Source organism: Hyperolius riggenbachi, chromosome 4 (genome assembly GCF_040937935.1).
Source record: "Hyperolius riggenbachi isolate aHypRig1 chromosome 4, aHypRig1.pri, whole genome shotgun sequence".
Taxonomy (NCBI): Eukaryota; Metazoa; Chordata; class Amphibia; order Anura; family Hyperoliidae; genus Hyperolius; species Hyperolius riggenbachi.
The window spans coordinates 330300080-330327320 of record NC_090649.1 but is presented as its reverse complement, the minus strand read 5'-3'; positions in this window follow the sequence as shown (position 1 = coordinate 330327320).

The window sequence follows — 27241 nt, the reverse complement described above, 5'->3', positions numbered from 1 at the left end:
CCAGGAGGGACTTTTAAAACCGGCGCCCAAGAGAGACATTTAACACCGGCGCCCAAGAGGGACATTTAACACCGGCGCCCAAGAGGGACATTTAACACCGGCGCCCAAGAGGGACATTTAACACCGGCGCCCAAGAGGGACATTTAACACCGGCGCCCAGGAGGGACTTTTAAAAGGATTTTATAAAACCGGCGCCCAAAAGGGACTTTTAAATGGATTTTTTAAAACCGGCGCCCAGGAGGGTCTTTTAAAACCGGCGCCCAGGAGGGTCTTTTAAAACCGGCGCCCAGGAGGGACTTTTAAAACCGGCGCCCAGGAGGGACTTTTAAAACCGGCGCCCAGGAGGGACTCCCAGGAGAGACTCCCAGGAGGGACTTTTAAAACCGGCGCCCAGGAGGGTCTTTTAAAACCGGCGCCCAGGAGGGACTTTTAAAACCGGCGCCCAGGAGGGACTTTTAAAACCGGCGCCTAGGAGGGACTTTTAAAACCGGCGCCCAGGAGGGACTTTTAAAACCGGCGCCCAGGAGGGACTTTTAAAACCGGCGCCCAGGAGGGACTTTTAAAACCGGCGCCCAGGAGGGACTTTTAAAACCGGCGCCCAGGAGGGTCTTTTAAAACCGGCGCCCAGGAGCGACTTTTAAAACCGGCGCCCAGGAGGGTCTTTTAAAACCGGCGCCCAGGAGGGTCTTTTAAAACCGGCGCCCAGGAGGGACTTTTAAAACCGGCGCCCAGGAGGGACTTTTAAAACCGGCGCCCAGGAGGGACTCCCAGGAGAGACTCCCAGGAGGGACTTTTAAAACCGGCGCCCAGGAGGGTCTTTTAAAACCGGCGCCCAGGAGGGACTTTTAAAACCGGCGCCCAGGAGGGACTTTTAAAACCGGCGCCCAGGAGGGACTTTTAAAACCGGCGCCCAGGAGGGACTTTTAAAACCGGCGCCCAGGAGGGACTTTTAAAACCGGCGCCCAGGAGGGACTTTTAAAACCGGCGCCCAGGAGGGACTTTTAAAACCGGCGCCCAGGAGGGACTTTTAAAACCGGCGCCCAGGAGGGAGTCCCAGGAGGGACTTTTAAAACCGGCGCCCAGGAGGGACTTTTAAAACCGGCGCCCAGGAGGGACTTTTAAAACCGGCGCCCAGGAGGGAGTCCCAGGAGGGACTTTTAAAACCGGCGCCCAGGAGGGACTTTTAAAACCGGCGCCCAGGAGGGACTTTTAAAACCGGCGCCCAGGAGGGACTTTTAAAACCGGCGCCCAGGAGGGACTCCCAGGAGGGAATTTTAACCACTTAAGCCCGAAGGGTTGAAATTTTTTTACATCCGAGCAACTTTCACCCCCCATTCATTTGCCAATAACTTTATCACTACTCATCACAATTAATTGATCTATATCTTGTTTTTTCCGCCACCAATTAGGCTTTCTGTGGGTGGTATATTTTGCTAAGAGCCACTTTACTGTAAATGCATTTTAACAGGAAGAATAAGAAAAAAATGGAAAAAATTCATTATTTCTCAGATTTCAGCCATTATAGTTCTAAAATAATACATACCTCCATAATTAAAACTCACGTATTGTATTTGCCCATATGCCCCGGGTATTTCACCGTTAAAATTATGTCCCTATCACAATGTATGGCGACAATATTTTATTTGGAAATAAAGGTGCATTTTTTCCGTTTTGCGTCCATCACTGTTTAGAAGCCCATAATTTATTAAATCATATTGATATACTCCTTTGACATGAATATTTAAAAAGTTCAGACCCTTAGGTAACTATTTATGTTTTTTTTTTTTTTTTATTGTAATTTTTTTATTTTTTTTTATTTAAACTTGTATGTGGGTATTTTTTGGTGTGGGAGGTAAACAGGGTTTTTTTTTAATATATTTAAATGTTTATCTGTAAAACTTTTTTTTTTAGGTGTAATTTGCTATTTGGCCACAAGATGGCCAGAATCAAAAAGTCCTGGGAGCGATCGATCTCGCTCCCAGGCAGAAGAAAGGAGCCCAGAGCTCAGAAAAGCCGCAGCGTCTGAAGAGACGCTGTCGGCTTTTCTCCGGGGGGGTCCGATCAGCGAAAGGGAGTTATAATCCCTTTCACTGATCGGTGGGCTAGCGGGCAGCAGCGGGGGCGCGCACGGGGGGCCCGCGGGCGCGCGCGCGACCCGCGGGAGTGCGCGCAGCCCAACTGGACGAGAAATCTCGTCCAGTTGGGCTTAAGTGGTTAAAACCGGCGCCCAGGAGGAACTTTTCAAACCGGCGCCCAGGAGGGACTTTTCAAACCGGCGCCCAGGAGGGACTTTTCAAACCGGCGCCCAGGAGGGACTTTTCAAACCGGCGCCCAAGAGGGACTTTTAAAAGGATTTGTTTAAAACCGGCGCCCAAGAGGGACTTTTAACATCGGCGCCCAGGAGGGACTTTTAAAACCGGCGCCCAGGAGGGACTTTTAAAACCGGGGCCCAGGAGGGACTTTTAAAACCGGGGCCCAGGAGGGACTTTTAAAACCGGGGCCCAGGAGGGACTCCCAGGAGGGACTTTTAAAACCGGCGCCCAAGAGAGACATTTAACACCGGCACCCAAGAGGGACTTTTAAAACCGGCGCCCAAGAGGGACTTTTAAAAGGATTTGTTTAAAACCGGCGCCCAAGAGGGACTTTTAACATCGGCGCCCAGGAGGGACTTTTAAAACCGGGGCCCAGGAGGGACTTTTAAAACCGGGGCCCAGGAGGGACTTTTAAAACCGGGGCCCAGGAGGGACTTTTAAAACCGGCGCCCAAGAGAGACATTTAACACCGGCGCCCAAGAGGGACATTTAACACCGGCGCCCAAGAGGGACATTTAACACCGGCGCCCAAGAGGGACATTTAACACCGGCGCCCAGGAGGGACTTTTAAAAGGATTTTATAAAACCGGCGCCCAAAAGGGACTTTTAAATGGATTTTTTAAAACCGGCGCCCAGGAGGGTCTTTTAAAACCGGCGCCCAGGAGGGACTTTTAAAACCGGCGCCCAGGAGGGACTTTTAAAACCGGCGCCCAGGAGGGACTCCCAGGAGAGACTCCCAGGAGGGACTTTTAAAACCGGCGCCCAGGAGGGTCTTTTAAAACCGGCGCCCAGGAGGGACTTTTAAAACCGGCGCCCAGGAGGGACTTTTAAAACCGGCGCCCAGGAGGGACTTTTAAAACCGGCGCCCAGGAGGGACTTTTAAAACCGGCGCCCAGGAGGGACTTTTAAAACCGGCGCCCAGGAGGGACTTTTAAAACCGGCGCCCAGGAGGGACTTTTAAAACCGGCGCCCAGGAGGGACTTTTAAAACCGGCGCCCAGGAGGGACTTTTAAAACCGGCGCCCAGGAGGGACTTTTAAAACCGGCGCCCAGGAGGGACTTTTAAAACCGGCGCCCAGGAGGGACTTTTAAAACCGGCGCCCAAGAGGGACTTTTAAAACCGGCGCCCAGGAGGGACTTTTAAAACCGGCGCCCAGGAGGGACTTTTAAAACCGGCGCCCAGGAGGGACTTTTAAAACGGCGCCCAGGAGGGACTTTTAAAACCGGCGCCCAGGAGGGACTTTTAAAACCGGCGCCCAGGAGGGACTTTTAAAACCGGCGCCCAGGAGGGACTCACAGGAGGGACTTTTAAAACCGGCGCCCAGGAGGGACTTTTAACACCGGCGCCCAAGAGGGACTTTTAAAACCAGCGCCCAAGAGGGATTTTTAACACCGGCGCCCAATAAGGACTTTTAAAAGGATTTTTAACACCGGCGCCCAAGAGGGCCTTTTAACACCGGCGCCCAAGAGGGACTTTTAACACCGGCGCCCAAGAGGGACTTTTAAAAGGATTTGTTTAAAACCGGCGCCCAGGAGGGACTTTTAAAACCGGCGCCCAGGAGGGACTTTTAAAACCGGTGCCCAGGAGGGACTTTTAAAACCGGCGCCCAGGAGGGACCTTTAAAACCGGCGCCCAGGAGGGACTTTTAAAACCGGCGCCCAGGACGGACTTTTAACACCGGCGCCCAAGAGGGACTTTTAAAAGGATTTGTTTAAAACCGGCGCCCAAGAGGGACTTTTAAAAGGATTTGTTTAAAAACGGCACCCAGGAGGGACTTTTAAAACTGGTGCCCAGGAGGGACTTTTAAAACCGGCGCCCAGGAGGGACTCCCAGGAGGGACTTTTAAAACCGGCGCCCAGGAGGGACTTTTAAAACCCGGCGCCCAGGAGGGACTTTTAAAAGGATTCGTTTAAAACCGGCGCCCAAGAGGGACTTTTAAAACCAGCGCCCAAGAGGGGCTTTTAACACCGGCGCCCAAGAGGGACTTTTAACACCGGCGCCCAGGAGGGACTTTTAACACCGGCGCCCAGGAGGGACTTTTAACACCGGCGCCCAGGAGGGACTTTTAACACCGGCGCCCAGGAGGGACTTTTAAAACCGGCGCCCAGGAGGGACTTTTAAAACCGGCGCCCAGGAGGGACTTTTAAAACCGGCGCCCAGGAGGGACTTTTAAAACCGGCGCCCAGGAGGGACTTTTAAAACCGGCGCCCAAGAGGGACTTTTAAAACCGGCGCCCAAGAGGGGCTTTTAACACCGGCGCCCAAGAGGGACTTTTAACACCGGCGCCCAAGAGGGACTTTTAACACCGGCGCCCAGGAGGGACTTTTAACACCGGCGCCCAGGAGGGACTTTTAACACCGGCGCCCAAGAGGGACTTTTAACACCGGCGCCCAGGAGGGACTTTTAACACCGGCGCCCAGGAGGGACTTTTAAAACCGGCGCCCAAGAGGGACTTTTAAAACCGGCGCCCAAGAGGGGCTTTTAACACTGGCGCCCAGGAGGGACTTTTAACACCGGCGCCCAGGAGGGACTTTTAACACCGGCGCCCAGGAGGGACTTTTAACACCGGCGCCCAGGAGGGACTTTTAAAACCGGCGCCCAGGAGGGACTTTTAAAACCGGCGCCCAGGAGGGACTTTTAAAACCGGCGCCCAGGAGGGACTTTTAAAACCGGCGCCCAAGAGGGACTTTTAACACCGGCGCCCAGGAGGGACTTTTAAAACCAGCGCCCAGGAGGGACTTTTAAAAGGATTTTTAACACCGGCGCCCAAGAGGGACTTTTAACACCGGCGCCCAAGAGGGCCTTTTAACACCGGCGCCCAAGAGGGCCTTTTAACACCGGCGCCCAAGAGGGACTTTTAAAAGGATTTTTGAAACACCGGCGTCCAAGAGGGACTTTTAAAAGGATTTTTTAAACACCGGCGCCCAAGAGGGACTTTTAAAAGGATTTTTTAAACACCGGCGCCCAAGAGGGACTTTTAAAAGGATTTTTTAAACACCGGCGCCCAAGAGGGACTTTTAAAAGGATTTGTTTAAAACCGGCGCCCAAGAGGGACTTTTAACACCGGCGCCCAAGAGGGACTTTTAACACCGGCGCCCAGGAGGGACTTTTAACACCGGCGCCCAGGAGGGACTTTTAACACCGGCGCCCAGGAGGGACTTTTAACACCGGCGCCCAGGAGGGACTTTTAACACCGGCGCCCAGGAGGGACTTTTAACACCGGCGCCCAGGAGGGACTATTAAAAGGATTTTTTAAACACCGGCGCCCAGGAGGGACTTTTAAAACCGGCGCCCAGGAGGGACTTTTAAAAGGATTTTTTAAAACCGGCGCCCAAGAGGGACTTTTAACACCGGCGCCCAGGAGGGACTTTTAACACCGGCGCCCAGGAGGGACTTTTAAAAGGATTTTTTAAAACCGGCGCCTAAGAGGGACTTTTAACACCGGCGTCCAGGAGGGACTTTTAACACCGGCGCCCAGGAGGGACTTTTAACACCGGCGCCCAGGAGGGACTTTTAAAACCGGCGCCCAGGAGGGACTTTTAAAACCGGCGCCCAGGAGGGACCTTTTAAAACCGGCGCCCAGGAGGGACCTTTTAAAAGGATTTTTTAAAACCGGCGCCCAGGAGGGACTTTTAAAAGGATTTTTTAAAACCGGCGCCCAGGAGGGACTTTTAACACCGGCGCCCAGGAGGGACTTTTAAAACCGGCGCCCAGGAGGGACTTTTAAAACCGGCGCCCAGGAGGGACTTTTAAAACCGGCGCCCAGGAGGGACTTTTAAAACCGGCGCCCAGGAGGGACTTTTAAAACCGGCGCCCAGGAGGGACTTTTAAAACCGGCGCCCAGGAGGGACTTTTAAAACCGGCGCCCAGGAGGGACTTTTAAAACCGGCGCCCAGGAGGGACTTTTAACACCGGCGCCCAAGAGGGACTTTTAACACCGGCGCCCAAGAGGGACTTTTAACACCGGCGCCCAAGAGGGACTTTTAACACCGGCGCCCAAGAGGGACTTTTAACACCGGCGCCCAAGAGGGACTTTTAACACCGGCGCCCAAGAGGGACTTTTAACACCGGCGCCCAAGAGGGACTTTTAAAAGGATTTTTGAAACACCGGCGCCCAAGAGGGACTTTTAACACCGGCGCCCAGGAGGGACTTTTAAAAGGATTTTTGAAACACCGGCGCCCAGGAGGGACTTTTAAAACCGGCGCCCAGGAGGGACTTTTAAAACCGGCGCCCAGGAGGGACTTTTAAAACCGGCGCCCAGGAGGGACTTTTAAAACCGGCGCCCAGGAGGGACTTTTAAAACCGGCGCCCAGGAGGGACCTTTTAAAACCGGCGCCCAGGAGGGACTTTTAAAAGGATTTTTTAAAACCGGCGCCCAGGAGGGACTTTTAACACCGGCGCCCAGGAGGGACTTTTAAAAGGATTTTTTAAAACCGGCGCCCAAGAGGGACTTTTAAAACCGGCGCCCAGGAGGAACTTTTAAAACCGGCGCCCAGGAGGGACTTTTAAAACCGGCGCCCAGGAGGGACTTTTAAAACCGGCGCCCAGGAGGGACTTTTAAAACCGGCGCCCAGGAGGGACTTTTAAAACCGGCGCCCAGGAGGGACTTTTAAAACCGGCGCCCAGGAGGGACTTTTAAAACCGGCGCCCAGGAGGGACTTTTAAAACCGGCGCCCAGGAGGGACTTTTAAAACCGGCGCCCAGGAGGGACTTTTAAAACCGGCGCCCAAGAGGGACTTTTAACACCGGCGCCCAAGAGGGACTTTTAACACCGGCGCCCAAGAGGGACTTTTAACACCGGCGCCCAAGAGGGACTTTTAACACCGGCGCCCAAGAGGGACTTTTAAAAGGATTTTTGAAACACCGGCGCCCAAGAGGGACTTTTAACACCGGCGCCCAGGAGGGACTTTTAAAAGGATTTTTGAAACACCGGCGCCCAGGAGGGACTTTTAACACCGGCGCCCAGGAGGGACTTTTAAAACCGGCGCCCAGGAGGGACTTTTAAAACCGGCGCCCAGGAGGGACTTTTAAAACCGGCGCCCAGGAGGGACTTTTAAAACCGGCGCCCAGGAGGGACTTTTAAAACCGGCGCCCAGGAGGGACTTTTAAAACCGGCGCCCAGGAGGGACTTTTAACACCGGCGCCCAGGAGGGACTTTTAACACCGGCGCCCAAGAGGGACTTTTAACACCGGCGCCCAAGAGGGACTTTTAAAAGGATTTTTGAAACACCGGCGCCCAAGAGGGACTTTTAAAAGGATTTTTGAAACACCGGCGCCCAAGAGGGACTTTTAACACCGGCGCCCAAGAGGGACTTTTAACACCGGCGCCCAAGAGGGACTTTTAACACCGGCGCCCAGGAGGGACTTTTAACACCGGCGCCCAGGAGGGACTTTTAACACCGGCGCCCAGGAGGGACTTTTAAAACCGGCGCCCAGGAGGGACTTTTAAAACCGGCGCCCAGGAGGGACTTTTAAAACCGGCGCCCAGGAGGGACTTTTAAAAGGATTTTTTAAAACCGGCGCCCAGGAGGGACTTTTAAAACCGGCGCCCAGGAGGGACTTTTAAAACCGGCGCCCAGGAGGGACTTTTAAAACCGGCGCCCAGGAGGGACTTTTAAAACCGGCGCCCAGGAGGGACTTTTAAAACCGGCGCCCAGGAGGGACTTTTAAAACCGGCGCCCAGGAGGGACTTTTAAAACCGGCGCCCAGGAGGGACTTTTAAAAGTATTTTTTAAAACCGGCGCCCAAGAGGGACTTTTAACACCGGCGCCCAAGAGGGACTTTTAACACCGGCGCCCAGGAGGGACTATTAAAAGGATTTTTTAAACACCGGCGCCCAGGAGGGACTTTTAAAACCGGCGCCCAGGAGGGACTTTTAAAAGGATTTTGTAAAACCGGCGCCCAAGAGGGACTTTTAACACCGGCGCCCAAGAGGGACTTTTAACACCGGCGCCCAAGAGGGACTTTTAACACCGGCGCCCAAGAGGGACTTTTAACACCGGCGCCCAGGAGGGACTTTTAAAACCGGCGCCCAGGAGGGACTTTTAAAACCGGCGCCCAGGAGGGACTTTTAAAACCGGCGCCCAGGAGGGACTTTTAAAACCGGCGCCCAGGAGGGACTTTTAAAACCGGCGCCCAGGAGGGACTTTTAAAACCGGCGCCCAGGAGGGACTTTTAAAACCGGCGCCCAGGAGGGACTTTTAAAACCGGCGCCCAGGAGGGACTTTTAAAACCGGCGCCCAGGAGGGACTTTTAAAACCGGCGCCCAGGAGGGACTTTTAAAAGGATTTTTTAAAACCGGCGCCCAAGAGGGACTTTTAACACCGGCGCCCAAGAGGGACTTTTAAAAGGATTTTTGAAACACCGGCGCCCAAGAGGGACTTTTAACACCGGCGCCCAGGAGGGACTTTTAAAAGGATTTTTGAAACACCGGCGCCCAGGAGGGACTTTTAACACCGGCGCCCAGGAGGGACTTTTAAAACCGGCGCCCAGGAGGGACTTTTAAAACCGGCGCCCAGGAGGGACTTTTAAAACCGGCGCCCAGGAGGGACTTTTAAAACCGGCGCCCAGGAGGGACTTTTAAAACCGGCGCCCAGGAGGGACTTTTAAAACCGGCGCCCAGGAGGGACTTTTAAAACCGGCGCCCAGGAGGGACTTTTAAAAGGATTTTTGAAACACCGGCGCCCAAGAGGGACTTTTAACACCGGCGCCCAGGAGGGACTTTTAACACCGGCGCCCAAGAGGGACTTTTAAAAGGATTTTTGAAACACCGGCGCCCAAGAGGGACTTTTAAAAAGATTTTTGAAACACCGGCGCCCAAGAGGGACTTTTAACACCGGCGCCCAAGAGGGACTTTTAACACCGGCGCCCAAGAGGGACTTTTAACACCGGCGCCCAAGAGGGACTTTTAACACCGGCGCCCAAGAGGGACTTTTAACACCGGCGCCCAAGAGGGACTTTTAACACCGGCGCCCAGGAGGGACTTTTAAAACCGGCGCCCAGGAGGGACTTTTAAAACCGGCGCCCAGGAGGGACTTTTAAAACCGGCGCCCAGGAGGGACTTTTAAAACCGGCGCCCAGGAGGGACTTTTAAAACCGGCGCCCAGGAGGGACTTTTAACACCGGCGCCCAGGAGGGACTTTTAAAAGGATTTTTGAAACACCGGCGCCCAAGAGGGACTTTTAACACCGGCGCCCAGGAGGGACTTTTAAAAGGATTTTTGAAACACCGGCGCCCAAGAGGGACTTTTAACACCGGCGCCCAGGAGGGACTTTTAACACCGGCGCCCAGGAGGGACTTTTAAAAGGATTTTTTAAAACCGGCGCCCAGGAGGGACTTTTAAAACCGGCGCCCAGGAGGGACTTTTAAAACCGGCGCCCAGGAGGGACTTTTAAAACCGGCGCCCAGGAGGGACTTTTAAAACCGGCGCCCAGGAGGGACTTTTAAAACCGGCGCCCAGGAGGGACTTTTAAAAGTATTTTTTAAAACCGGCGCCCAAGAGGGACTTTTAACACCGGCGCCCAAGAGGGACTTTTAACACCGGCGCCCAGGAGGGACTATTAAAAGGATTTTTTAAACACCGGCGCCCAAGAGGGACTTTTAACACCGGCGCCCAAGAGGGACTTTTAACACCGGCGCCCAAGAGGGACTTTTAACACCGGCGCCCAAGAGGGACTTTTAACACCGGCGCCCAAGAGGGACTTTTAACACCGGCGCCCAGGAGGGACTTTTAACACCGGCGCCCAGGAGGGACTTTTAACACCGGCGCCCAGGAGGGACTTTTAAAACCGGCGCCCAGGAGGGACTTTTAAAACCGGCGCCCAGGAGGGACTTTTAAAACCGGCGCCCAGGAGGGACTTTTAAAACCGGCGCCCAGGAGGGACTTTTAAAACCGGCGCCCAGGAGGGACTTTTAAAACCGGCGCCCAGGAGGGACTTTTAAAAGTATTTTTTAAAACCGGCGCCCAAGAGGGACTTTTAACATCGGCGCCCAAGAGGGACTTTTAACACCGGCGCCCAGGAGGGACTATTAAAAGGATTTTTTAAACACCGGCGCCCAGGAGGGACTTTTAAAACCGGCGCCCAGGAGGGACTTTTAAAAGGATTTTTTAAAACCGGCGCCCAAGAGGGACTTTTAACACCGGCGCCCAAGAGGGACTTTTAACACCGGCGCCCAAGAGGGACTTTTAACACCGGCGCCCAAGAGGGACTTTTAACACCGGCGCCCAGGAGGGACTTTTAACACCGGCGCCCAGGAGGGACTTTTAAAACCGGCGCCCAGGAGGGACTTTTAAAACCGGCGCCCAGGAGGGACTTTTAAAACCGGCGCCCAGGAGGGACTTTTAAAACCGGCGCCCAGGAGGGACTTTTAAAACCGGCGCCCAGGAGGGACTTTTAAAACCGGCGCCCAGGAGGGACTTTTAAAACCGGCGCCCAGGAGGGACTTTTAAAACCGGCGCCCAGGAGGGACTTTTAAAACCGGCGCCCAGGAGGGACTTTTAAAACCGGCGCCCAGGAGGGACTTTTAAAAGGATTTTTTAAAACCGGCGCCCAAGAGGGACTTTTAACACCGGCGCCCAAGAGGGACTTTTAAAAGGATTTTTGAAACACCGGCGCCCAAGAGGGACTTTTAACACCGGCGCCCAGGAGGGACTTTTAAAAGGATTTTTGAAACACCGGCGCCCAGGAGGGACTTTTAACACCGGCGCCCAGGAGGGACTTTTAAAACCGGCGCCCAGGAGGGACTTTTAAAACCGGCGCCCAGGAGGGACTTTTAAAACCGGCGCCCAGGAGGGACTTTTAAAACCGGCGCCCAGGAGGGACTTTTAAAACCGGCGCCCAGGAGGGACTTTTAAAACCGGCGCCCAGGAGGGACTTTTAAAAGTATTTTTTAAAACCGGCGCCCAAGAGGGACTTTTAACACCGGCGCCCAAGAGGGACTTTTAACACCGGCGCCCAAGAGGGACTTTTAACACCGGCGCCCAGGAGGGACTTTTAACACCGGCGCCCAGGAGGGACTTTTAAAACCGGCGCCCAGGAGGGACTTTTAAAACCGGCGCCCAGGAGGGACTTTTAAAACCGGCGCCCAGGAGGGACTTTTAAAACCGGCGCCCAGGAGGGACTTTTAAAACCGGCGCCCAGGAGGGACTTTTAACACCGGCGCCCAGGAGGGACTTTTAACACCGGCGCCCAGGAGGGACTTTTAAAACCGGCGCCCAGGAGGGACTTTTAAAACCGGCGCCCAGGAGGGACTTTTAAAACCGGCGCCCAGGAGGGACTTTTAAAACCGGCGCCCAGGAGGGACTTTTAAAACCGGCGCCCAGGAGGGACTTTTAAAACCGGCGCCCAGGAGGGACTTTTAACACCGGCGCCCAGGAGGGACTTTTAACACCGGCGCCCAAGAGGGACTTTTAACACCGGCGCCCAAGAGGGACTTTTAACACCGGCGCCCAAGAGGGACTTTTAACACCGGCGCCCAAGAGGGACTTTTAAAAGGATTTTTGAAACACCGGCGCCCAGGAGGGACTTTTAAAACCGGCGCCCAGGAGGGACTTTTAAAACCGGCGCCCAGGAGGGACTTTTAAAACCGGCGCCCAGGAGGGACTTTTAAAACCGGCGCCCAGGAGGGACCTTTTAAAACCGGCGCCCAGGAGGGACTTTTAAAAGGATTTTTTAAAACCGGCGCCCAGGAGGGACTTTTAACACCGGCGCCCAGGAGGGACTTTTACAAGGATTTTTTTAAAACCGGCGCCCAAGAGGGACTTTTAAAACCGGCGCCCAGGAGGAACTTTTAAAACCGGCGCCCAGGAGGGACTTTTAAAACCGGCGCCCAGGAGGGACTTTTAAAACCGGCGCCCAGGAGGGACTTTTAAAACCGGCGCCCAGGAGGGACTTTTAAAACCGGCGCCCAGGAGGGACTTTTAAAACCGGCGCCCAGGAGGGACTTTTAAAACCGGCGCCCAGGAGGGACTTTTAAAAGGATTTTTTAAAACCGGCGCCCAAGAGGGACTTTTAACACCGGCGCCCAAGAGGGACTTTTAACACCGGCGCCCAAGAGGGACTTTTAACACCGGCGCCCAAGAGGGACTTTTAACACCGGCGCCCAGGAGGGACTTTTAACACCGGCGCCCAGGAGGGACTTTTAAAACCGGCGCCCAGGAGGGACTTTTAAAACCGGCGCCCAGGAGGGACTTTTAAAACCGGCGCCCAGGAGGGACTTTTAACACCGGCGCCCAGGAGGGACTTTTAACACCGGCGCCCAGGAGGGACTTTTAAAAGGATTTTTTAAAACCGGCGTCCAAGAGGGACTTTTAAAAGGATTTTTGAAACACCGGCGCCCAAGAGGGACTTTTAACACCGGCGCCCAGGAGGGACTTTTAAAAGGATTTTTGAAACACCGGCGCCCAGGAGGGACTTTTAACACCGGCGCCCAGGAGGGACTTTTAAAACCGGCGCCCAGGAGGGACTTTTAAAACCGGCGCCCAGGAGGGACTTTTAAAACCGGCGCCCAGGAGGGACTTTTAAAACCGGCGCCCAGGAGGGACTTTTAAAACCGGCGCCCAGGAGGGACTTTTAAAAGTATTTTTTAAAACCGGCGCCCAAGAGGGACTTTTAACACCGGCGCCCAAGAGGGACTTTTAACACCGGCGCCCAAGAGGGACTTTTAACACCGGCGCCCAGGAGGGACTTTTAACACCGGCGCCCAGGAGGGACTTTTAAAACCGGCGCCCAGGAGGGACTTTTAAAACCGGCGCCCAGGAGGGACTTTTAAAACCGGCGCCCAGGAGGGACTTTTAAAACCGGCGCCCAGGAGGGACTTTTAAAACCGGCGCCCAGGAGGGACTTTTAACACCGGCGCCCAGGAGGGACTTTTAACACCGGCGCCCAGGAGGGACTTTTAAAACCGGCGCCCAGGAGGGACTTTTAAAACCGGCGCCCAGGAGGGACTTTTAAAACCGGCGCCCAGGAGGGACTTTTAAAACCGGCGCCCAGGAGGGACTTTTAAAACCGGCGCCCAGGAGGGACTTTTAACACCGGCGCCCAGGAGGGACTTTTAACACCGGCGCCCAGGAGGGACTTTTAACACCGGCGCCCAAGAGGGACTTTTAACACCGGCGCCCAAGAGGGACTTTTAACACCGGCGCCCAAGAGGGACTTTTAACACCGGCGCCCAAGAGGGACTTTTAAAAGGATTTTTGAAACACCGGCGCCCAGGAGGGACTTTTAAAACCGGCGCCCAGGAGGGACTTTTAAAACCGGCGCCCAGGAGGGACTTTTAAAACCGGCGCCCAGGAGGGACTTTTAAAACCGGCGCCCAGGAGGGACCTTTTAAAACCGGCGCCCAGGAGGGACTTTTAAAAGGATTTTTTAAAACCGGCGCCCAGGAGGGACTTTTAACACCGGCGCCCAGGAGGGACTTTTACAAGGATTTTTTTAAAACCGGCGCCCAAGAGGGACTTTTAAAACCGGCGCCCAGGAGGAACTTTTAAAACCGGCGCCCAGGAGGGACTTTTAAAACCGGCGCCCAGGAGGGACTTTTAAAACCGGCGCCCAGGAGGGACTTTTAAAACCGGCGCCCAGGAGGGACTTTTAAAACCGGCGCCCAGGAGGGACTTTTAAAACCGGCGCCCAGGAGGGACTTTTAAAACCGGCGCCCAGGAGGGACTTTTAAAAGGATTTTTTAAAACCGGCGCCCAAGAGGGACTTTTAACACCGGCGCCCAAGAGGGACTTTTAACACCGGCGCCCAAGAGGGACTTTTAACACCGGCGCCCAAGAGGGACTTTTAACACCGGCGCCCAGGAGGGACTTTTAACACCGGCGCCCAGGAGGGACTTTTAAAACCGGCGCCCAGGAGGGACTTTTAAAACCGGCGCCCAAGAGGGACTTTTAACACCGGCGCCCAGGAGGGACTTTTAAAACCGGCGCCCAGGAGGGACTTTTAAAACCGGCGCCCAGGAGGGACTTTTAAAACCGGCGCCCAGGAGGGACTTTTAAAACCGGCGCCCAGGAGGGACTTTTAAAACCGGCGCCCAGGAGGGACTTTTAAAACCGGCGCCCAGGAGGGACTTTTAAAACCGGCGCCCAGGAGGGACTTTTAAAACCGGCGCCCAGGAGGGACTTTTAAAACCGGCGCCCAGGAGGGACTTTTAAAACCGGCGCCCAGGAGGGACTTTTAAAACCGGCGCCCAGGAGGGACTTTTAAAACCGGCGCCCAGGAGGGACTTTTAACACCGGCGCCCAAGAGGGACTTTTAACACCGGCGCCCAAGAGGGACTTTTAAAAGGATTTTTGAAACACCGGCGCCCAAGAGGGACTTTTAAAAAGATTTTTGAAACACCGGCGCCCAAGAGGGACTTTTAACACCGGCGCCCAAGAGGGACTTTTAACACCGGCGCCCAAGAGGGACTTTTAACACCGGCGCCCAAGAGGGACTTTTAACACCGGCGCCCAAGAGGGACTTTTAACACCGGCGCCCAAGAGGGACTTTTAAAACCGGCGCCCAGGAGGGACTTTTAAAACCGGCGCCCAGGAGGGACTTTTAAAACCGGCGCCCAGGAGGGACTTTTAAAACCGGCGCCCAGGAGGGACTTTTAAAACCGGCGCCCAGGAGGGACTTTTAAAAGGATTTTTGAAACACCGGCGCCCAAGAGGGACTTTTAACACCGGCGCCCAGGAGGGACTTTTAAAAGGATTTTTGAAACACCGGCGCCCAAGAGGGACTTTTAACACCGGCGCCCAAGAGGGACTTTTAAAACCGGCGCCCAGGAGGGACTTTTAAAACCGGCGCCCAGGAGGAACTTTTAAAAGGATTTTTTAAAACCGGCGCCCAGGAGGGACTTTTAAAACCGGCGCCCAGGAGGGACTTTTAAAACCGGCGCCCAGGAGGGACTTTTAAAACCGGCGCCCAGGAGGGACTTTTAAAACCGGCGCCCAGGAGGGACTTTTAAAACCGGCGCCCAGGAGGGACTTTTAAAACCGGCGCCCAGGAGGGACTTTTAAAAGTATTTTTTAAAACCGGCGCCCAAGAGGGACTTTTAACACCGGCGCCCAAGAGGGACTTTTAACACCGGCGCCCAGGAGGGACTATTAAAAGGATTTTTTAAACACCGGCGCCCAGGAGGGACTTTTAAAAGGATTTTTTAAAACCGGCGCCCAAGAGGGACTTTTAACACCGGCGCCCAAGAGGGACTTTTAACACCGGCGCCCAAGAGGGACTTTTAACACCGGCGCCCAGGAGGGACTTTTAACACCGGCGCCCAGGAGGGACTTTTAACACCGGCGCCCAGGAGGGACTTTTAACACCGGCGCCCAAGAGGGACTTTTAACACCGGCGCCCAAGAGGGACTTTTAACACCGGCGCCCAGGAGGGACTTTTAACACCGGCGCCCAGGAGGGACTTTTAACACCGGCGCCCAGGAGGGACTTTTAACACCGGCGCCCAGGAGGGACTTTTAAAACCGGCGCCCAGGAGGGACTTTTAAAACCGGCGCCCAGGAGGGACTTTTAAAACCGGCGCCCAGGAGGGACTTTTAAAACCGGCGCCCAGGAGGGACTTTTAAAACCGGCGCCCAGGAGGGACTTTTAAAACCGGCGCCCAGGAGGGACTTTTAAAACCGGCGCCCAGGAGGGACTTTTAAAACCGGCGCCCAGGAGGGACTTTTAAAACCGGCGCCCAGGAGGGACTTTTAAAACCGGCGCCCAGGAGGGACTTTTAAAAGGATTTTTTAAAACCGGCGCCCAAGAGGGACTTTTAACACCGGCGCCCAAGAGGGACTTTTAAAAGGATTTTTGAAACACCGGCGCCCAAGAGGGACTTTTAACACCGGCGCCCAGGAGGGACTTTTAAAAGGATTTTTGAAACACCGGCGCCCAGGAGGGACTTTTAACACCGGCGCCCAGGAGGGACTTTTAAAACCGGCGCCCAGGAGGGACTTTTAAAACCGGCGCCCAGGAGGGACTTTTAAAACCGGCGCCCAGGAGGGACTTTTAAAACCGGCGCCCAGGAGGGACTTTTAAAACCGGCGCCCAGGAGGGACTTTTAAAACCGGCGCCCAGGAGGGACTTTTAAAAGTATTTTTTAAAACCGGCGCCCAAGAGGGACTTTTAACACCGGCGCCCAAGAGGGACTTTTAACACCGGCGCCCAGGAGGGACTATTAAAAGGATTTTTTAAACACCGGCGCCCAGGAGGGACTTTTAAAACCGGCGCCCAGGAGGGACTTTTAAAAGGATTTTTTAAACACCGGCGCCCAGGAGGGACTTTTAAAACCGGCGCCCAGGAGGGACTTTTAAAACCGGCGCCCAGGAGGGACTTTTAAAACCGGCGCCCAGGAGGGACTTTTAAAACCGGCGCCCAGGAGGGACTTTTAAAACCGGCGCCCAGGAGGGACTTTTAAAAGTATTTTTTAAAACCGGCGCCCAAGAGGGACTTTTAACACCGGCGCCCAAGAGGGACTTTTAACACCGGCGCCCAGGAGGGACTTTTAAAACCGGCGCCCAGGAGGGACTTTTAACACCGGCGCCCAGGAGGGACTTTTAACACCGGCGCCCAGGAGGGACTTTTAACACCGGCGCCCAGGAGGGACTTTTAAAACCGGCGCCCAGGAGGGACTTTTAAAACCGGCGCCCAGGAGGGACTTTTAAAACCGGCGCCCAGGAGGGACTTTTAAAACCGGCGCCCAGGAGGGACTTTTAAAACCGGCGCCCAGGAGGGACTTTTAACACCGGCGCCCAGGAGGGACTTTTAACACCGGCGCCCAAGAGGGACTTTTAACACCGGCGCCCAAGAGGGACTTTTAACACCGGCGCCCAAGAGGGACTTTTAACACCGGCGCCCAGGAGGGACTTTTAAAAGGATTTTTGAAACACCGGCGCCCAGGAGGGACTTTTAAAACCGGCGCCCAGGAGGGACTTTTAAAACCGGCGCCCAGGAGGGACTTTTAAAACCGGCGCCCAGGAGGGACTTTTAAAACCGGCGCCCAGGAGGGACCTTTTAAAACCGGCGCCCAGGAGGGACTTTTAAAAGGATTTTTTAAAACCGGCGCCCAGGAGGGACTTTTACAAGGATTTTTTAAAACCGGCGCCCAAGAGGGACTTTTAAAACCGGCGCCCAGGAGGAACTTTTAAAACCGGCGCCCAGGAGGGACTTTTAAAACCGGCGCCCAGGAGGGACTTTTAAAACCGGCGCCCAGGAGGGACTTTTAAAACCGGCGCCCAGGAGGGACTTTTAAAACCGGCGCCCAGGAGGGACTTTTAAAACCGGCGCCCAGGAGGGACTTTTAAAACCGGCGCCCAGGAGGGACTTTTAAAAGTATTTTTTAAAACCGGCGCCCAAGAGGGACTTTTAACACCGGCGCCCAAGAGGGACTTTTAACACCGGCGCCCAGGAGGGACTATTACAAGGATTTTTTAAACACCGGCGCCCAGGAGGGACTTTTAAAACCGGCGCCCAGGAGGGACTTTTAAAAGGATTTTTTAAAACCGGCGCCCAAGAGGGACTTTTAACACCGGCGCCCAAGAGGGACTTTTAACACCGGCGCCCAAGAGGGACTTTTAACACCGGCGCCCAGGAGGGACTTTTAACACCGGCGCCCAGGAGGGACTTTTAAAACCGGCGCCCAGGAGGGACTTTTAAAACCGGCGCCCAGGAGGGACTTTTAAAAGGATTTTTTAAAACCGGCGCCCAAGAGGGACTTTTAAAAGGATTTTTGAAACACCGGCGCCCAAGAGGGACTTTTAACACCGGCGCCCAGGAGGGACTTTTAAAAGGATTTTTGAAACACCGGCGCCCAGGAGGGACTTTTAACACCGGCGCCCAGGAGGGACTTTTAAAACCGGCGCCCAGGAGGGACTTTTAAAACCGGCGCCCAGGAGGGACTTTTAAAACCGGCGCCCAGGAGGGACTTTTAAAACCGGCGCCCAGGAGGGACTTTTAAAACCGGCGCCCAGGAGGGACTTTTAAAACCGGCGCCCAGGAGGGACTTTTAACACCGGCGCCCAAGAGGGACTTTTAACACCGGCGCCCAAGAGGGACTTTTAAAAGGATTTTTGAAACACCGGCGCCCAAGAGGGACTTTTAAAAAGATTTTTGAAACACCGGCGCCCAAGAGGGACTTTTAACACCGGCGCCCAAGAGGGACTTTTAACACCGGCGCCCAAGAGGGACTTTTAACACCGGCGCCCAAGAGGGACTTTTAACACCGGCGCCCAAGAGGGACTTTTAACACCGGCGCCCAAGAGGGACTTTTAAAACCGGCGCCCAGGAGGGACTTTTAAAACCGGCGCCCAGGAGGGACTTTTAAAACCGGCGCCCAGGAGGGACTTTTAAAACCGGCGCCCAGGAGGGACTTTTAAAACCGGCGCCCAGGAGGGACTTTTAAAAGGATTTTTGAAACACCGGCGCCCAAGAGGGACTTTTAACACCGGCGCCCAGGAGGGACTTTTAAAAGGATTTTTGAAACACCGGCGCCCAAGAGGGACTTTTAACACCGGCGCCCAAGAAGGACTTTTAACACCGGCGCCCAGGAGGGACTTTTAAAACCGGCGCCCAGGAGGGACTTTTAAAAGGATTTTTTAAAACCGGCGCCCAGGAGGGACTTTTAAAACCGGCGCCCAGGAGGGACTTTTAAAACCGGCGCCCAGGAGGGACTTTTAAAACCGGCGCCCAGGAGGGACTTTTAAAACCGGCGCCCAGGAGGGACTTTTAAAACCGGCGCCCAGGAGGGACTTTTAAAACCGGCGCCCAGGAGGGACTTTTAAAACCGGCGCCCAGGAGGGACTTTTAAAACCGGCGCCCAGGAGGGACTTTTAAAACCGGCGCCCAGGAGGGACTTTTAAAAGTATTTTTTAAAACCGGCGCCCAAGAGGGACTTTTAACACCGGCGCCCAAGAGGGACTTTTAACACCGGCGCCCAGGAGGGACTATTAAAAGGATTTTTTAAACACCGGCGCCCAGGAGGGACTTTTAAAAGGATTTTTTAAAACCGGCGCCCAAGAGGGACTTTTAACACCGGCGCCCAAGAGGGACTTTTAACACCGGCGCCCAAGAGGGACTTTTAACACCGGCGCCCAAGAGGGACTTTTAACACCGGCGCCCAAGAGGGACTTTTAACACCGGCGCCCAGGAGGGACTTTTAACACCGGCGCCCAGGAGGGACTTTTAACACCGGCGCCCAGGAGGGACTTTTAAAACCGGCGCCCAGGAGGGACTTTTAAAACCGGCGCCCAGGAGGGACTTTTAAAACCGGCGCCCAGGAGGGACTTTTAAAACCGGCGCCCAGGAGGGACTTTTAAAACCGGCGCCCAGGAGGGACTTTTAAAACCGGCGCCCAGGAGGGACTTTTAAAAGTATTTTTTAAAACCGGCGCCCAAGAGGGACTTTTAACACCGGCGCCCAAGAGGGACTTTTAACAGGATTTTTTAAACACCGGCGCCCAGGAGGGACTTTTAAAACCGGCGCCCAGGAGGGACTTTTAAAAGGATTTTTTAAAACCGGCGCCCAAGAGGGACTTTTAACACCGGCGCCCAAGAGGGACTTTTAACACCGGCGCCCAAGAGGGACTTTTAACACCGGCGCCCAGGAGGGACTTTTAACACCGGCGCCCAGGAGGGACTTTTAACACCGGCGCCCAGGAGGGACTTTTAAAACCGGCGCCCAGGAGGGACTTTTAAAACCGGCGCCCAGGAGGGACTTTTAACACCGGCGCCCAGGAGGGACTTTTAACACCGGCGCCCAGGAGGGACTTTTAACACCGGCGCCCAGGAGGGACTTTTAACACCGGCGCCCAGGAGGGACTTTTAACACCGGCGCCCAGGAGGGACTTTTAAAACCGGCGCCCAGGAGGGACTTTTAAAACCGGCGCCCAGGAGGGACTTTTAAAACCGGCGCCCAGGAGGGACTTTTAAAACCGGCGCCCAGGAGGGACTTTTAAAACCGGCGCCCAGGAGGGACTTTTAAAACCGGCGCCCAGGAGGGACTTTTAAAACCGGCGCCCAGGAGGGACTTTTAAAACCGGCGCCCAGGAGGGACTTTTAAAACCGGCGCCCAGGAGGGACTTTTAAAACCGGCGCCCAGGAGGGACTTTTAAAACCGGCGCCCAGGAGGGACTTTTAAAACCGGCGCCCAGGAGGGACTTTTAAAAGTATTTTTTAAAACCGGCGCCCAAGAGGGACTTTTAACACCGGCGCCCAAGAGGGACTTTTAACACCGGCGCCCAGGAGGGACTATTAAAAGGATTTTTTAAACACCGGCGCCCAGGAGGGACTTTTAAAACCGGCGCCCAGGAGGGACTTTTAAAAGGATTTTTTAAAACCGGCGCCCAAGAGGGACTTTTAACACCGGCGCCCAAGAGGGACTTTTAACACCGGCGCCCAAGAGGGACTTTTAACACCGGCGCCCAGGAGGGACTTTTAACACCGGCGCCCAGGAGGGACTTTTAAAACCGGCGCCCAGGAGGGACTTTTAAAACCGGCGCCCAGGAGGGACTTTTAAAACCGGCGCCCAGGAGGGACTTTTAAAACCGGCGCCCAGGAGGGACTTTTAAAACCGGCGCCCAGGAGGGACTTTTAAAACCGGCGCCCAGGAGGGACTTTTAAAACCGGCGCCCAGGAGGGACTTTTAAAACCGGCGCCCAGGAGGGACTTTTAACACCGGCGCCCAAGAGGGACTTTTAACACCGGCGCCCAAGAGGGACTTTTAACACCGGCGCCCAAGAGGGACTTTTAAAAGGATTTTTGAAACACCGGCGCCCAAGAGGGACTTTTAACACCGGCGCCCAAGAGGGACTTTTAAAAGGATTTTTGAAACACCGGCGCCCAAGAGGGACTTTTAACACCGGCGCCCAGGAGGGACTTTTAAAAGGATTTTTGAAACACCGGCGCCCAGGAGGGACTTTTAAAACCGGCGCCCAGGAGGGACTTTTAAAACCGGCGCCCAGGAGGGACTTTTAAAACCGGCGCCCAGGAGGGACTTTTAAAACCGGCGCCCAGGAGGGACTTTTAAAACCGGCGCCCAGGAGGGACTTTTAACACCGGCGCCCAAGAGGGACTTTTAACACCGGCGCCCAAGAGGGACTTTTAAAAGGATTTTTGAAACACCGGCGCCCAAGAGGGACTTTTAACACCGGCGCCCAAGAGGGACTTTTAACACCGGCGCCCAAGAGGGACTTTTAACACCGGCGCCCAAGAGGGACTTTTAACACCGGCGCCCAAGAGGGACTTTTAAAACCGGCGCCCAGGAGGGACTTTTAAAACCGGCGCCCAGGAGGGACTTTTAAAACCGGCGCCCAGGAGGGACTTTTAAAACCGGCGCCCAGGAGGGACTTTTAAAACCGGCGCCCAGGAGGGACTTTTAAAACCGGCGCCCAGGAGGGACTTTTAAAACCGGCGCCCAGGAGGGACTTTTAAAAGGATTTTTGAAACACCGGCGCCCAAGAGGGACTTTTAACACCGGCGCCCAGGAGGGACTTTTAAAAGGATTTTTGAAACACCGGCGCCCAAGAGGGACTTTTAACACCGGCGCCCAAGAGGGACTTTTAACACCGGCGCCCAGGAGGGACTTTTAAAACCGGCGCCCAGGAGGGACTTTTAAAACCGGCGCCCAGGAGGGACTTTTAAAACCGGCGCCCAGGAGGGACTTTTAAAACCGGCGCCCAGGAGGGACTTTTAAAACCGGCGCCCAGGAGGGACTTTTAACACCGGCGCCCAAGAGGGACTTTTAACACCGGCGCCCAAGAGGGACTTTTAAAAGGATTTTTGAAACACCGGCGCCCAAGAGGGACTTTTAACACCGGCGCCCAAGAGGGACTTTTAACACCGGCGCCCAAGAGGGACTTTTAACACCGGCGCCCAAGAGGGACTTTTAACACCGGCGCCCAAGAGGGACTTTTAAAACCGGCGCCCAGGAGGGACTTTTAAAACCGGCGCCCAGGAGGGACTTTTAAAACCGGCGCCCAGGAGGGACTTTTAAAACCGGCGCCCAGGAGGGACTTTTAAAACCGGCGCCCAGGAGGGACTTTTAAAACCGGCGCCCAGGAGGGACTTTTAAAACCGGCGCCCAGGAGGGACTTTTAAAAGGATTTTTGAAACACCGGCGCCCAAGAGGGACTTTTAACACCGGCGCCCAGGAGGGACTTTTAAAAGGATTTTTGAAACACCGGCGCCCAAGAGGGACTTTTAACACCGGCGCCCAAGAGGGACTTTTAACACCGGCGCCCAGGAGGGACTTTTAAAACCGGCGCCCAGGAGGGACTTTTAAAACCGGCGCCCAGGAGGGACTTTTAAAAGGATTTTTTAAAACCGGCGCCCAGGAGGGACTTTTAAAACCGGCGCCCAGGAGGGACTTTTAAAACCGGCGCCCAGGAGGGACTTTTAAAACCGGCGCCCAGGAGGGACTTTTAAAACCGGCGCCCAGGAGGGACTTTTAAAACCGGCGCCCAGGAGGGACTTTTAAAACCGGCGCCCAGGAGGGACTTTTAAAACCGGCGCCCAGGAGGGACTTTTAAAAGTATTTTTTAAAACCGGCGCCCAAGAGGGACTTTTAACACCGGCGCCCAAGAGGGACTTTTAACACCGGCGCCCAAGAGGGACTTTTAACACCGGCGCCCAAGAGGGACTTTTAACACCGGCGCCCAAGAGGGACTTTTAACACCGGCGCCCAGGAGGGACTTTTAACACCGGCGCCCAGGAGGGACTTTTAACACCGGCGCCCAGGAGGGACTTTTAAAACCGGCGCCCAGGAGGGACTTTTAAAACCGGCGCCCAGGAGGGACTTTTAAAACCGGCGCCCAGGAGGGACTTTTAAAACCGGCGCCCAGGAGGGACTTTTAAAAGTATTTTTTAAAACCGGCGCCCAAGAGGGACTTTTAACACCGGCGCCCAAGAGGGACTTTTAACACCGGCGCCCAGGAGGGACTATTAAAAGGATTTTTTAAACACCGGCGCCCAGGAGGGACTTTTAAAACCGGCGCCCAGGAGGGACTTTTAAAAGGATTTTTTAAAACCGGCGCCCAAGAGGGACTTTTAACACCGGCGCCCAAGAGGGACTTTTAACACCGGCGCCCAAGAGGGACTTTTAACACCGGCGCCCAAGAGGGACTTTTAACACCGGCGCCCAGGAGGGACTTTTAACACCGGCGCCCAGGAGGGACTTTTAACACCGGCGCCCAGGAGGGACTTTTAACACCGGCGCCCAGGAGGGACTTTTAAAACCGGCGCCCAGGAGGGACTTTTAACACCGGCGCCCAGGAGGGACTTTTAACACCGGCGCCCAGGAGGGACTTTTAACACCGGCGCCCAGGAGGGACTTTTAACACCGGCGCCCAGGAGGGACTTTTAAAACCGGCGCCCAGGAGGGACTTTTAAAACCGGCGCCCAGGAGGGACTTTTAAAACCGGCGCCCAGGAGGGACTTTTAAAACCGGCGCCCAGGAGGGACTTTTAAAACCGGCGCCCAGGAGGGACTTTTAAAACCGGCGCCCAGGAGGGACTTTTAAAACCGGCGCCCAGGAGGGACTTTTAAAACCGGCGCCCAGGAGGGACTTTTAAAACCGGCGCCCAGGAGGGACTTTTAAAACCGGCGCCCAGGAGGGACTTTTAAAACCGGCGCCCAGGAGGGACTTTTAAAACCGGCGCCCAGGAGGGACTTTTAAAACCGGCGCCCAGGGGGGACTTTTAAAACCGGCGCCCAGGAGGGACTTTTAAAACCGGCGCCCAGGAGGGACTTTTAAAAGGATTTTTTAAAACCGGCGCCCAAGAGGGACTTTTAACACCGGCGCCCAAGAGGGACTTTTAAAAGGATTTTTGAAACACCGGCGCCCAAGAGGGACTTTTAACACCGGCGCCCAGGAGGGACTTTTAAAAGGATTTTTGAAACACCGGCGCCCAGGAGGGACTTTTAACACCGGCGCCCAGGAGGGACTTTTAAAACCGGCGCCCAGGAGGGACTTTTAAAACCGGCGCCCAGGAGGGACTTTTAAAACCGGCGCCCAGGAGGGACTTTTAAAACCGGCGCCCAGGAGGGACTTTTAACACCGGCGCCCAAGAGGGACTTTTAACACCGGCGCCCAAGAGGGACTTTTAACACCGGCGCCCAGGAGGGACTATTAAAAAGATTTTTTAAACACCGGCGCCCAGGAGGGACTTTTAAAACCGGCGCCCAGGAGGGACTTTTAAAAGGATTTTTTAAAACCGGCGCCCAAGAGGGACTTTTAACACCGGCGCCCAAGAGGGACTTTTAACACCGGCGCCCAAGAGGGACTTTTAACACCGGCGCCCAAGAGGGACTTTTAACACCGGCGCCCAGGAGGGACTTTTAACACCGGCGCCCAGGAGGGACTTTTAACACCGGCGCCCAGGAGGGACTTTTAACACCGGCGCCCAGGAGGGACTTTTAAAACCGGCGCCCAGGAGGGACTTTTAACACCGGCGCCCAGGAGGGACTTTTAACACCGGCGCCCAGGAGGGACTTTTAACACCGGCGCCCAGGAGGGACTTTTAACACCGGCGCCCAGGAGGGACTTTTAAAACCGGCGCCCAGGAGGGACTTTTAAAACCGGCGCCCAGGAGGGACTTTTAAAACCGGCGCCCAGGAGGGACTTTTAAAACCGGCGCCCAGGAGGGACTTTTAAAACCGGCGCCCAGGAGGGACTTTTAAAACCGGCGCCCAGGAGGGACTTTTAAAACCGGCGCCCAGGAGGGACTTTTAAAACCGGCGCCCAGGAGGGACTTTTAAAACCGGCGCCCAGGAGGGACTTTTAAAACCGGCGCCCAGGAGGGACTTTTAAAAGTATTTTTTAAAACCGGCGCCCAAGAGGGACTTTTAACACCGGCGCCCAAGAGGGACTTTTAACACCGGCGCCCAGGAGGGACTATTAAAAGGATTTTTTAAACACCGGCGCCCAGGAGGGACTTTTAACACCGGCGCCCAGGAGGGACTTTTAACACCGGCGCCCAAGAGGGACTTTTAAAAGGATTTTTGAAACACCGGCGCCCAAGAGGGACTTTTAACACCGGCGCCCAGGAGGGACTTTTAAAAGGATTTTTGAAACACCGGCGCCCAGGAGGGACTTTTAAAACCGGCGCCCAGGAGGGACTTTTAAAACCGGCGCCCAGGAGGGACTTTTAAAACCGGCGCCCAGGAGGGACTTTTAAAACCGGCGCCCAGGAGGGACTTTTAAAACCGGCGCCCAGGAGGGACTTTTAAAACCGGCGCCCAGGAGGGACTTTTAACACCGGCGCCCAAGAGGGACTTTTAACACCGGCGCCCAAGAGGGACTTTTAAAAGGATTTTTGAAACACCGGCGCCCAAGAGGGACTTTTAAAAAGATTTTTGAAACACCGGCGCCCAAGAGGGACTTTTAACACCGGCGCCCAAGAGGGACTTTTAACACCGGCGCCCAAGAGGGACTTTTAACACCGGCGCCCAAGAGGGACTTTTAACACCGGCGCCCAAGAGGGACTTTTAACACCGGCGCCCAAGAGGGACTTTTAAAACCGGCGCCCAAGAGGGACTTTTAAAACCGGCGCCCAGGAGGGACTTTTAAAACCGGCGCCCAGGAGGGACTTTTAAAACCGGCGCCCAGGAGGGACTTTTAAAACCGGCGCCCAGGAGGGACTTTTAAAACCGGCGCCCAGGAGGGACTTTTAAAAGGATTTTTGAAACACCGGCGCCCAAGAGGGACTTTTAACACCGGCGCCCAGGAGGGACTTTTAAAAGGATTTTTGAAACACCGGCGCCCAAGAGGGACTTTTAACACCGGCGCCCAAGAGGGACTTTTAACACCGGCGCCCAGGAGGGACTTTTAAAACCGGCGCCCAGGAGGGACTTTTAAAACCGGCGCCCAGGAGGGACTTTTAAAAGGATTTTTTAAAACCGGCGCCCAGGAGGGACTTTTAAAACCGGCGCCCAGGAGGGACTTTTAAAACCGGCGCCCAGGAGGGACTTTTAAAACCGGCGCCCAGGAGGGACTTTTAAAACCGGCGCCCAGGAGGGACTTTTAAAACCGGCGCCCAGGAGGGACTTTTAAAACCGGCGCCCAGGAGGGACTTTTAAAAGTATTTTTTAAAACCGGCGCCCAAGAGGGACTTTTAACACCGGCGCCCAAGAGGGACTTTTAACACCGGCGCCCAAGAGGGACTTTTAACACCGGCGCCCAAGAGGGACTTTTAACACCGGCGCCCAAGAGGGACTTTTAACACCGGCGCCCAGGAGGGACTTTTAACACCGGCGCCCAGGAGGGACTTTTAAAACCGGCGCCCAGGAGGGACTTTTAACACCGGCGCCCAGGAGGGACTTTTAAAACCGGCGCCCAGGAGGGACTTTTAAAAGTATTTTTTAAAACCGGCGCCCAAGAGGGACTTTTAACACCGGCGCCCAAGAGGGACTTTTAACACCGGCGCCCAGGAGGGACTATTAAAAGGATTTTTTAAACACCGGCGCCCAGGAGGGACTTTTAAAACCGGCGCCCAGGAGGGACTTTTAAAAGGATTTTTTAAAACCGGCGCCCAAGAGGGACTTTTAACACCGGCGCCCAAGAGGGACTTTTAACACCGGCGCCCAAGAGGGACTTTTAACACCGGCGCCCAAGAGGGACTTTTAACACCGGCGCCCAGGAGGGACTTTTAACACCGGCGCCCAGGAGGGACTTTTAACACCGGCGCCCAGGAGGGACTTTTAAAACCGGCGCCCAGGAGGGACTTTTAAAACCGGCGCCCAGGAGGGACTTTTAACACCGGCGCCCAGGAGGGACTTTTAACACCGGCGCCCAGGAGGGACTTTTAACACCGGCGCCCAGGAGGGACTTTTAACACCGGCGCCCAGGAGGGACTTTTAAAACCGGCGCCCAGGAGGGACTTTTAAAACCGGCGCCCAGGAGGGACTTTTAAAACCGGCGCCCAGGAGGGACTTTTAAAACCGGCGCCCAGGAGGGACT